This window comes from Podarcis muralis, chromosome 9 (assembly GCF_964188315.1).
Source record: "Podarcis muralis chromosome 9, rPodMur119.hap1.1, whole genome shotgun sequence".
In the NCBI taxonomy this organism is placed as follows: Eukaryota; Metazoa; Chordata; class Lepidosauria; order Squamata; family Lacertidae; genus Podarcis; species Podarcis muralis.
This window is the reverse complement of record NC_135663.1, coordinates 19,019,349-19,031,426: the sequence shown is the minus strand read 5'-3', so window position 1 is coordinate 19,031,426 and position 12,078 is coordinate 19,019,349. Positions and strand designations below refer to the sequence as shown.

At 47.2% G+C, this 12,078-nt stretch overlaps 1 protein-coding gene across 2 annotated transcripts in view; it reads right to left on the bottom strand.

Annotated features, from left to right (window-relative positions):
* BMPR1B (bone morphogenetic protein receptor type 1B) overlaps nt 1-5,198 on the bottom strand; it is a 253,196-nt gene extending 247,998 nt beyond the window's left edge. For both annotated transcript variants that reach the window (XM_077933848.1, XM_077933851.1), the window contains exon 1: nt 4,871-5,198. The gene's annotated coding sequence lies outside the window, so the exon portion shown is untranslated. The remainder of the gene's footprint in view (nt 1-4,870) is intronic.
* Nucleotides 5,199-12,078: the final 6,880 nt, after the last annotated feature.

Genomic DNA, 12,078 nt, shown 5'->3' with positions numbered 1-12,078 from the left:
GTTAGCAATCCATTATTGTGCCTGATCATGAGGCATGCACATGATGTTGGCAGCAAACCATGTGTTGCCCCCAGGGAGCAATGACTGGGGGCAATGGCAGAGTTGGGAGCAACACTGGCCATTTGGCTTACTCCTCATGCTCAAATGCACCAACACTGTTGAAGGCAGGAGCAGTGATGCCAGGCAGCAGTGGCAGCTTCACCCCAGCCTCAGTGTTCTGAGACTGGCAGCACTAGCAGTGGCAGCAAGGTACAGATCATAGTCTAGGGTTACTTTGAGTTGGCAGTGGGTACAAGCTATTCTAGGGATGCGGGTGGCGATGTGGGTTAAACCACAGAGCCTAGGACTTGCCAATCAGAAGGTCGGCAGTTCGAATCCCCGCGACGGGGTGAGCTCCCGTTGCTCGGTCCCTGCTCCTGCCAACCTAGCAGTTCGAAAGCACGTAAAAGTGCAAGTAGATAAATATGTACCACTCCAGTGGGAAGGTAAACGGTGTTTCTGTGCACTGCTCTGGTTTGCCAGAAGTGGCTTAGTCATGCTGGCCACATGACCCGGAAGCTGTACGCCGGCTCCCTCGGCCAATAAAGCGAGATGAGCGCTGCAACCCCAGAGTCATTTGCGACTGGACTTAACTGTCAAGGGTCGCTTTACCTTTACCTTTACCTTTACAAGCTATTCTATCTGCTCACACTGCAGGAAGCAGCTGAGCCGGCAGAAGGCACTACACCACCAGCAGCCTCATCCTGCACCTGCACCAGGTCCTCTTGCTCCAAGAAGATGCAGAGCCAGGGAAGTCAGGCAGAAGGTTGCAAGACACCAGTCTACTCAAGTCAAAACACTTCACTTGCATCTCTGCATGCAGCACTACCTAGGGGACACGCATCTAATGCCACTGAATTAGTGACCACAGAGAGAGAGACAAAAATCACATAGAGAAGGAAGCAAATCAGTTACAGTTTCCCCCTTTACCAAAATGTGCCTATCAACACACACACATGGGGGTGGGGAGAGGCAAACAAACTAGGACCCATTTTCCTAAAATTTGGCAGGTTTTATCCACTCTGGACTCTAGAGAGGCTCCTACAACAGCAGATTTCATCCACTGCTGTCAAAAGAGGGGAAGTTACAGCTGGTTTTTATTTCCCAATAGTAGAGGGGAAAAGGAAATGGAGCTTCATTTTAGTCAGAAAAAGGTACTGAACCCCATCAAATCGGGCAACCTCCAAAGTGATTTGGACTGAGGCAGGCTGTAAACCTGAAAAATCAGGGTCCAAACTGAATCTCATCTATTTTGCAAAGTCTGTCTTTGCCCAAGTTCACAGTTACTGAGTAAGACCATTGGCACATCTGTCCCAATACTGTCTAATGCTGACTGACATTGGATCTCCAAGGTCTCAGGCAGAGATCTCTCCTTGCTCTGTTAGTTAGAAATGCCAACAATTCAACTTGGAACATTCTGTGTGCAAAACCTGTGATTAAGGAACGAGCTATAGCCCCTCTCTTAAATCCCAATAAGCATACTAGATCTTCTCTTAGCCACTTCTTGCCAAGAATGGTTTATTTGTAGCAGTCTACAATGGTTTGCAGACTGCATTCCTTCTCACAGATTCATCTCCATGAAACTATGAATATGGAATCAATTCTTCCTTTGCCTACATGTTCTTCCAAGAAGAGCGGACCTTGTATAATTAATGCTTATTGAAGCCACCAAAATCCACTACCTGTCCTCTGATATAATTGTCCAAAAAAGTCAGATGTCATTGAGTCAAGACAGAAAGTATCTATGTATCTTTACAACAGTAAAGTGCAAAAAAATGCAGGTGTAATGAATAGCATATGGATTACTATCCTTGCTGAGGCTTAGTTAACTTGATAAAAGTTCCTAGTAACCGGTGGGTCATCTTACCAGCAGGAATGGAAAATTATAGTGGACAGAGGACACCTGTTAGAACAAGGAGTTTGCAGTTGCTGCCAGTACAGTTATTGGATAAAGGACACTCAGTACCATACTAAGTATTAGACTACTGATCGCGAAGTTGACTTTTAATGAATAGAAACCTTTTTCGCCTTTAACGTTCAAAATGCCCTCACTCCAAAAGACCACACATGGGGCTAATTTCTTTCGCGAGTGAAATGACCAACTACAGGCCAAATGTGCAATGTTGGTTCACATGGCTTTTGTAACTTAGATATAACCACACCACACCACACCACACCACACCCCCCAGTAATTTAGCTGGTGTCAAATTAGAAACAAATGTGGAGTTTTCAGCAGTGGGCTGAATACATCTCTCTCCTAACTCCTACCACCAACATTCCTCAGCTGAAGGGTTTCCACCACCAAGCTGAGGAGGTGCGCCTGTCCCCAACATTTCTACGTTGTCTTGCTCTAGTTTCTTTTTTTAATCCTACAGAGAAATGTGTGGTTGTGTGCAATTAATCACATTGATAGATCAATCTGCTACAGAACTTCCAGATGGTTTTGCCTGTATCTGCTTCAAACACACACAATGCCTGCAATCTCCATGGTGACTGTTCCCAATCATTGCGTTGGCCATTGCTACTCCAAACTAAAGAAACAGCAACAGTGACACAAAATCAGTTATCGTGCCAGCATTACTCTTCCCCCCAGTGACTGCAAGTTCAACGATGGGAGAGGACTGTTGCTCTCATGTCCTGCTTGGGCATCAGTGTAGCCAGGATTTTTGTTGGGGGAGGGGGCAGAACCCCAGAGTTGTATTGATTTTGATTGATGGGAGGGCAGCTGCCCACGTGCTTGGAGTCTTCCTATAGGCATCTGGTTGGCCATTGTAGGATAGCAAATACATTGTGGGATAGCAGGGGTGACAATTTTAAATTGAGCATTAAGGTCAGTTTGACATTCTTGCACAGCAAAACTGTTTCTCCACCAAATCAAACTTTTTGCAATAAGTAAAGTAACGGGAAAATGTGCTGCAAACTGTGGGCTGACGATTGATTGGTGCAACATTGGATACAGCCCTCTGATACTTTTTTTTTTTGGAAAAGGTAATACAATGTTAGCCCTATTCAGAGTAGATATAGTGAAATTAATGGACAGGAGTAATTTCAGTCCATTCATTTCAAGGAGTCCACTCCCAGCATAATTTAGCTGCATACAACCCAGAGTGGGTGCTCAATAAATAGCCAACGTTGTCTAATCTGCTTGCAGCCTTTGCACAAACAAAGCAGGATGCGTGCTCAAGGGGCCATCTGCAAGCAACCACAGACAATCATTTTCACCTAGGGTAGGCTAACGCAGTGTTTCCCAACCTTTTTTGGGCAAAGGCACACTTGTTTCATGAAAAAAATCTTGAGGCACACCACCATGCCAGATGGGGAAAGGTCACTTTTTACTTATGTAAAAAAAAAAAAAAAAAATAGTAACAGCATAGAAGGTAATGGTTAGGCTAGCATCCCTCTTCCAAATATGCTAGGTTTTTATTTGCAGGGACTGTTCTACATGGGAAAGCATTCAGCACTGTCATTCTCCCATCTGCCATCTGAATTGGTACTATTCTGGGTCAACTTACTCTGCTGCATGTGTAGATGAAAATGGCACCAAGTGTGGGGGAGGGGGCAGAACAGGTTTCAGATACAGGATATTAAGCATACACGTACTTCAGATTGAACTGGTTGCTTGCTTTGCAAGTTTTCATTTCCCAAATGACTGCCTTGGCAAGCGCAATACCTACCAGGCTCAACGCCGGTCTCGCGCTGCCGCTTCCCGCGCTCTCAAGGACCCGGGAGGAGGAAGGCGTGAAGGGAATCCCGAAGGCGCGAAAACCTCGCGCATGCGCAGGCCTTCCGCCTGCGACAGCCCAGTAGGCCGGCCGAAGCGAGCTGCGATGGGATGTGGGAGGGAGCTCGCTCGCCGCCCCGCGTGTGCCTATGTGGGGCACGTTACAGCCCCGTGACGTCAGCGCCACGCAGGCAGCCAGGCAGGCAGACGGTGAGAGCCCCGCGCTGGGCGGCCTCTCCTCGCCGCCCCGCCTCTCGCCGCCCGACTCGCCCGCCTCCCTCCAGGCAACATCTCGCAGCACACCAGGCAACGTCTCGCGGCACACTAGTGTGCCGCGGAACACCGGTTGGGAAACACTGGGCTAACGTTGTCCTACAGGTTGACCTTAGGGCTACAACACCCAGCCTAAACTTTTCTGCTTGGTTTGCTTATTTTTCCTCAGTCCCCTCCTGCTTTGTCTCAACATCTCGCCTGACGTAGAGTCCTGCTCCACTTGGAAGCTTGCTACTATTCTGTGACATCTTCGTTGGCCCTAATCAAAGGAGTCTCCTCCAGCTGTGGGTTCTCCTCGGCGGTCTTCTGCTCTTTATCGGACTCCTCTAATATAGCAACCGGCAGAAGGACGAGAAGCGTGAGGTGCTCGACTCGGTCTCCTGCGTTCAGAAGCCCTGAAAGCTTCCCCGGCAGAACCCCGTGGAAAGTGAGGGGAGGGCCGGGCTCTGCCGAGGAGACCGATGAAGGAACCGACGCCGCGGACTCGGACCCTTCCCAAACTGAAGGGTTTGGGGGCAGGAATACGTTGCCCCTCTCCCTCCAGGCACCTCTCCCCCCCCCCCCGCACGCCCAATTCTGCCCAGGCGCTTCCCACCGCCACCCTCAGGAGCCCCCCCGCCTCGCCGGGAGTGAAAAGGCGCCTCAGAGACTACTGGGAGGGGGCGGGAAAAGGTGAGGGGCGCGCGGACAGACTCCAAGTAAAACGCGGTGAAACTAGCGCGGCAAAAATTAACACCCCCCCCCCCCACCTCTGAGAGAGTTTTGTCCCTCAACAATACACAGCACCCCCACCCCGGCTCAACTCTTTTCCCGCCCCCGGGCTGCTCCCAAACTCACTCGCAACTCCTGGAAACCCGAAGTCTTGCTGGCAGGCTGCAGCGGAGTCACGCCGGGCTTCCCTTCCTGGGCTGGGAGGAGGCGGGAGAGCGGCGTCGCCCACTTCGCGCCGCCAGAGGCTGCTTCTCCTCCCTGCGCGGCGTCTCCGGCGTCCCCTCTCGACGCCGCTGCTCGTCTCCGGGCTGAGGGAGCCGCTGCTCCAGCTGCTCTCGCCTCTATTCTCTCTCAAGGACGGATCTGCTCGGCTTGGCTTCCTTGCCCTCTCCAGCTCCCACTAGTGATTGTAGAGAGCCAAATGCTTTCAAGGGAAGGGATTATATGAGGCAGCTCTTTTTGCCTCGCTCTTCTCGCTTCTCCACCCCCCCCTCTCCGCACGCCGAAGAATGCAGGCGCTGAACCTTCATTCACACGTTATCGAGCACGCTACGTGTTGTGGGTGAGAACGCGCCGCCTGCGCGCGATGCATCACGTGCAGCGAATTTACTGCTTTATTGAAATTTACTCGATGGCTTTTAGAACCCACTTTGGCTTGTATCAGGGATGGGGAATTTGTGTGCATCCCCAGGTGTGTTTAAGCACCGACTTCCGTCAGTTCCAGACAGCAGAGTCAATTATGAGAGATGATGGGTGCTGGAGTCCGAGATCGTTTGCCGGGCCACAGGTTCCCTATCCCTGTTAAGTGGATCCTCAAAACAGGCTGAGAGTCAATCCCAGGTTGCTTGCAGAGGACTTGTTTAGGGTGCAGACATCCTGATTTGTTTGCAGGGAGTTTATTATGACTCCAGGAGTTTATTAAGCATCCGTTCCAGATTGTTTGTGGGGATGTTGCAGGGGTGTTCACACAACACATTCAGTGAGTGTACTATCTGTGTAGCTATGTACAGTGGTACCTCGGGTTAAGTACTGAATTCGTTCCAGAGGTCCGTACTTAACCTGAAACTGTTCTTAACCTGAAGCACCACTTTAGCTAATGGGGCCTCCTGCTGCTGCCGTGCCGCTGGAGCACGATTTCTGTTCTCATCCTGAAGCAAAGTTCTTAACCTGAAGCAATATTTCTGGGTTAACCAAGTCTGTAACCTGAAGCGTATGTAACCTGAAGCGTATGTAACCCGAGGTACCCACTGTACACAAATAGGCAGACTGTACACTCATGGGGTTACTCACATGTAGTGTCCAAGGAGTTTACCATCTGTGTACACAAACAGATGAACTGTACAACATGTGTACACACAAAACCTTTTACATGCATACAGGCAGCTTGTGCCTGAGTTCAGTGTAATGTGTGAGAAAGCCTTGCGCAGTGTCATGTTATCCCACACTTTCCAATGCATTTTCCTGTCCCTTAACCCAATAACTCTGATTTGATTTGGGAAATGGGTGTGTTGAGGAAGAGCACCCAAATTTGCTTATGCAACCTGAATTGGCCAGCATGTGGTTGAAGTATATCTGCAAAAGAATGACGCTATGGATGTGCTCCTAGGCATCTTTACTCAGAGGTAAATTCCGCTATGCTCCATGGAGATTACACCATTTAAGTGTGCACAGGATTAAAGACTAAGACAACATCCAAATTTACTTTATGCAAACTGCCAAAGAGATAGGATTGGTCTGGTCCTGTAGCAAAAGAAGTGTAAGAAGGCGGAAATGAGTTGTACCACCTTGTTCTATAAGGAAAGGCCGTGGCTCAGTTGTAGAGCACCTGTTTTGCATGCAAAAGGTACCAGGTTCAATCTGTTAGGGCCAGGAGAGAGCTCTCTCTGAAAGCCTGAGGAGCTGATGCCAGCCACTGCAAACAATAGTCTGACTGAGTATAAGACAGCTTCCTATGCTCCTTCTAAGGGAGATGATTTCTGTCCACTTCCCACTTGAGGTATCACCCTTATTCTGACTTATCGTACAGCCGATCCTGTGGGGAACAAACATTTCATCCTTGCTTCTACTCCATATCAATTGTGCACTGTGTAAGGTTGCCAGTTCCAAGCCCTCCTCACTTATTTCAGTACTGGCCTTAGGATAGTACAGTGGTACCTCGGGTTACATACGCTTCAGGTTACAGGCTCTGCTAACCCAGAAATAGTGCTTCAGGTTAAGAACTTTGCTTCAGGATAAGAACAGAAATCGTGCTCTGGCGGTGCGGTGGCAGCAGGAGGCCCCATTAGCTAAAGTGGTCTTCAGGTTAAGAATAGCTTCAGGTTAAGAACAGACCTCCAGAACGAATTAAGTACTTAACCCGAGGTACCACTGTATCCTGCATCACACCAGAGGGCAGCAGGCCAATTAAGGGGGTGCAGGACAGTTTTGTCCTCCAACAGAAGGGTTCAGCCAGGGGACGCTGAAGGGCAGGCCAGAGGGTTTATGTTGCCACTGCCCCCCAACATCTACCACCTGGTGCAGTAGATTTTCTAATTGCACAAGTTATCTTATCAGGCACACTGTGCACGCAAAAAAGCAGGGTAGGGTAAGCTGAAAAAAGTGTGCTTCTCCCTTTGTGTTTTTTTCCATAGGAGTCAGTAGTAGCAACTTTTTGTTGGCGAAGGTCCATTTATGAATCTGCCTTAGTACAGTAACTAGCAAGCACAAGAAAGGAGTACTTTTCGTATTATTATTTAAGAATGTAATGAAGCATTACCTGCCTGAAGATAAAAGTGAAGAGGAGGTGGTGCCAGCCAAAAATAAGAAGAAAGTGGGCCATTTGTTTTAAGTGTGGAAACCAAGCACATCCTTTTACTGCACATGCTGTCCCTGGCATTGGTTGTCATTGGATATGCTCATCATGTTTAATTCCCCCTCGTCATTTTTCCAACTGCACAACCCCCACCCAAACTCCACATTTTGGGTGGCATTACACTACATTTTACTCAGCGTAGAGCCACTGAAATTAACGAACAGGGCTAAATTAGGTCCATTAATTTCAGTTAGTTGAATGTCACCATTGTGTTCAAGAAAAGAAGTGAGGTGGGTGTCTCATTCTGCCTAATGGTAGGGCCCTGAATGCTACAGACCACCTACACTGTGAAGGGACGCGGGTGGCACTGTGGGTTAAACCAGAGACTTGGGCTTGCTGATCAGAAGGTCGGTGGTTCGAATCCCCGTGATGGGGTGAGCTCCCATTGCTCGGTCCCTGCTCCTGCCAACCTAGCAGTCCGAAAGCATGTCAAAATGCAAGGAGATAAATAAGTACCGTTCCAGCGTGAAGGTAAACGGCGTTTCTGTGTGCTTCTCTGGTTTGCCAGAAGCGGCTTAGTCATGCTGGCCACATGATCCGGAAGCTGTACGCCGGCTCCCTCGGCCAATAAAGCGAGATGAGCGCCACAACCCCAGAGTTGGTCACGACTGGACCTAATGGTCAGGGGTCCCTTTACCTTACCAACACTGTAAGTGCCCAATTGATGTGTTTCTGAAGCACATGCACAAAGGCCAAAGCTTTTGTTTTTCATATTGTTTAGGAATGCTAAGGAAGAACGCAAAGAAGTGCTCTTGAGATTTTGGGACATTGAAACATACCGAGGAGTGTGCAAACCAGTTCAAAAGCAAACACACAGAAACAAAAAGTTCCTCCACCTGACCTGTCACCCACTTTGAGGACTGAACCTTTGATTAAGTTCTTGACATGTTGGGCGAAATCTTGTTTGCCTTTTTCCTTTCATGCACCTTTGCACTTGTAGGCCCTGCCTGGGACCCAAGCCAGAACTGCTCAAAGCGTGCGAGAAAAGGTTTAGGACTGACTGAGCCTGGAAGCGGAAATATTGGAGGCTTTACAAGAAAGATTGCTCTTGTTTGATTTCTGTGGCCTAAGCTTGCAAAATTCATGTTCACAGATTATCCTCACACATTCAAAACCTCTGGCTCCTTTGGCAATTTTCCTGCTCACAGCACTGATAGATCCCTTCGTAGGTGTTTACCGATCCCCGCTGCCCATCAAACACTTTGCTGCCTCATGTTGAACTGTTCCTTTCAATATTTTATACCCATAGGTATACTATGTAGCACAAAAGAGTAGAACAATGCTCAGGAAAAGCATAAGAAGCATGCACATGTCATAAGATGGAGAGAGCAGGAAATAAAGAGATAAGGTATATGGGCAAATATTGGCTATATAATTAGAGTTTGTGGAAAGGGCAAAACCTTCAGAAATGGAAAAAAGAGTATTAAAAGAAAGAATGAATAGAAGTAGGGCAAAGGCAAGGAATTAAGCAGCATTTTATAGAGTGGAAAACACCTCAAAATTTTGATGATTATGCTTTCCTTCATGATTGAAAAAAGGCAAATTGCTTTTTAAAGCTATAAATAAGATTAGCAGACTATATACTGTCAGTATATGGTCAATGTGATATTGCTAAACTGGAGAATTATCAAAGCAGAAGTTGTTAAGCTGTGAAAAATAAATAAATAGGACCAACGAGCTTTGTCTTGCAGGCTGTAAAGCTAAACCGGATAGACCAGGGCTGTGGAACCTATGGACTTCCAGATGCTGCTGAACTCCAACTCCAAAAATATTATTTTTTAAAAAAAATAATTGCTGAAACACTGACCATGTTTCTTCCTGCCCTTCCGCTTTGTTTTTCCAGGGGAGACTACTTCATGCATAATTCATGGGTTAACAGTCTCTTTGAGCTGCTTTGTCTATTAAATGGCACTTGTAAAAACTCTTGGCCGCCAACAGCAATGTTTCAGAGCTCTCAACAGCGATGTTTCAAAGAAGAGATAGAGCTATCTGACAAGATGCTGCTTGGAGTTGTCAGCAGCAACACTAGTTGGTAAGTAATTGTCTAAAACTGATATTACTTCCAAAGCAAACAAGACAAAAACCACAGAAATGTTCACTCTGGTTTGCAAAGTGGTCTGCATGATTTCAGCTCCCTGACCCTCAGAGTGTTGAACGGTATTCTTCAGATGCCCTAAATATCAGCATAACACAAGCCCCTGTAATCACATACTGTATAAACAAAGTGTCAAGGGGACAAAAATCATCACTTGCTTTGAAACTTTGTTCAACAATTCCTGCAAAATATTTATGATATTCCAGTCTTATACGGTTCATCCAACAGTTTTCCATTCTAGGGATTGACCCAAATCCACACCTGAGGTGCTCTCAGGCTATTCACCAGACCAAGCGGTTAAGTTGCCCTGAGATGTGTGCTCTGTTTTCATCTCCTGCAAACAACCCAGATAAATATGTTTGTTAATCATATCCCTTTGCAAAGGGATCCTATTTTTTCAAGACATCATTCAGGATACCTTGAGGATATTACTCTCTTCCGCCTTGATTAATTTACCAGCATTGGAGGTCATCCACACTTGCCATTTTCCTGTGGTTTATCAGTTCTTCTTTTTGCATTTTTACTGAAAATTGTAACAAATGTAAGAGAGAGTGAGTGCCTGGTTTGCACATAATACTAAACCATGGTAAATAATCGCTTAGCATTATGTGTGAACTCTATCCAGCACCTTAACTGCAATGTTGTTTTGTTTTTGTCATCAAAACCACAATTTGAAGTCATGTTTTGTTGTTGGCTTACAGAACCTGGGTTTGTTTTAATAATGGCTTGGCATTACATGTGGACCAAGCAACTTTCCGTAATCATGGATGGATGAACCACCTTGTACTGTTTGACAAGATGGTTGTTCAGGGTAGCAGCACAGTGTCCCTGGGTGGCTGCAGTTGCTCCATCAGTCCGTGGCATCCTCCCTTCCTCCCTCTGTATCCCACAGCCCAGCTCCCCAGAAAGTGATGTCATACCACTTACACCTGGCATCTTCAGGTAGGACTGAGAAAGAACCTGTGGTTCTCCATATGTTGTTGGATTAGAACTCTGTTAACCCCAGCCAGCATAGTGAGGCTACAGGTTTCCTACCCTGGTTCTACTCCATTTGATACACCAGAAGGAGCTGCTACCAGATTCCCCCTTGTCTTGCAGAACTCTGCACTAGAAGGGGGAATATAATTGGTGGAAGTTGAAGGATTAGGATCAGAGGACCTGAGCAGCATCTGAGGAATGAGGAGGAAATAAACTGAACTTTCTTGAGATAATTTCTATCAGGACTGGCAAGATGCTGACAAGTGTGCAACAGGGGAAGCAGGGCTGGAGTCTGACTTGGGAGATGGGGCCAGTGATTTGTGGGGACCTGTACTAGCCAGGAGGCAAGAGAGGCAGCTTCAGAGCTGGCGGGAGGAGCACAGGGAGAGGAGGAGAAGAGGCAGGTCTGGTCAGTGAAGGGGCAGGTGCTTCACCACCATCTTCTGCACCACTGTCTCCCAGAACCAGGAGATAATTGAAGCGGGGGAAACAGAGGCAGCTTCCATGCAGATGTAGTTTCTACCTGCTTGTGTGCACCCTATTGGGGGAAGATACATAAGCTGGTGGTGATGTTGACCCCTGCTGCTGCAACTGCTCCCTAGAGTGCAGACTGGGGAATAGCTGCCTAGATGTTCAACTGGTGTGCATGGGTATTTGGAGTCATAGAAGCCTTTGTAAGTGCTCGCTTTTGACAGTAAAGTGTTAACTATACTATCTTCTGTGTACATTCTGTGATTATTTATGGCTGAGTATATCAGTCAGTAGAGTATCTCAGAGTGGTGGGTTTGAGCCCCATGCTGGGCAAAAAGATTCCTGCATTGCACCAGGTTAGACTAGATGAGCCTCACAATACCTTCAAACTCTACAGTTCTGTGATTCTATGTTTATAATAGGGATTGGCTTCCCTGTTCTGTACTTGCTTGTCTTTTGATCACCTCATCATAACTCAAACCCAGTCTCTTGTGGTCTTGATTTCTGTAAACGTACATGATCATGGCCCAATTTGGAGGTTTGTGAAAATAACTTCAATCGTTTTTGTTCCTCCTGGCAATGCTACCAGCATTTGCTTAAAGGTAAATGTAAAGGGACCCCTGACAGTTAAGTCCAGTTGCAAACGACTCTGGGGTTGCGGTGCTCATCTCACTTTACTGGCCGAGGGAGCCAACATTTGTCCGCAGACAGTTTTTCTGGGTTGTGTGGCCAGCATGACTAAGCTGCTTCTGGCGAAACCACAGCAGTGCACGGAAATGCCATTTACCTTCCCGCTGGAGTGGTACCTATTTATCTACTTGCACTTTGACATGCTTTCGAACTGCTAGATTGGCAGCATTTGCTTACATAATTGATATTGCTATTTACAGTACTGCTACCGTAATTCATTGCCCATCATCAAGTACATCCCACTGGTAC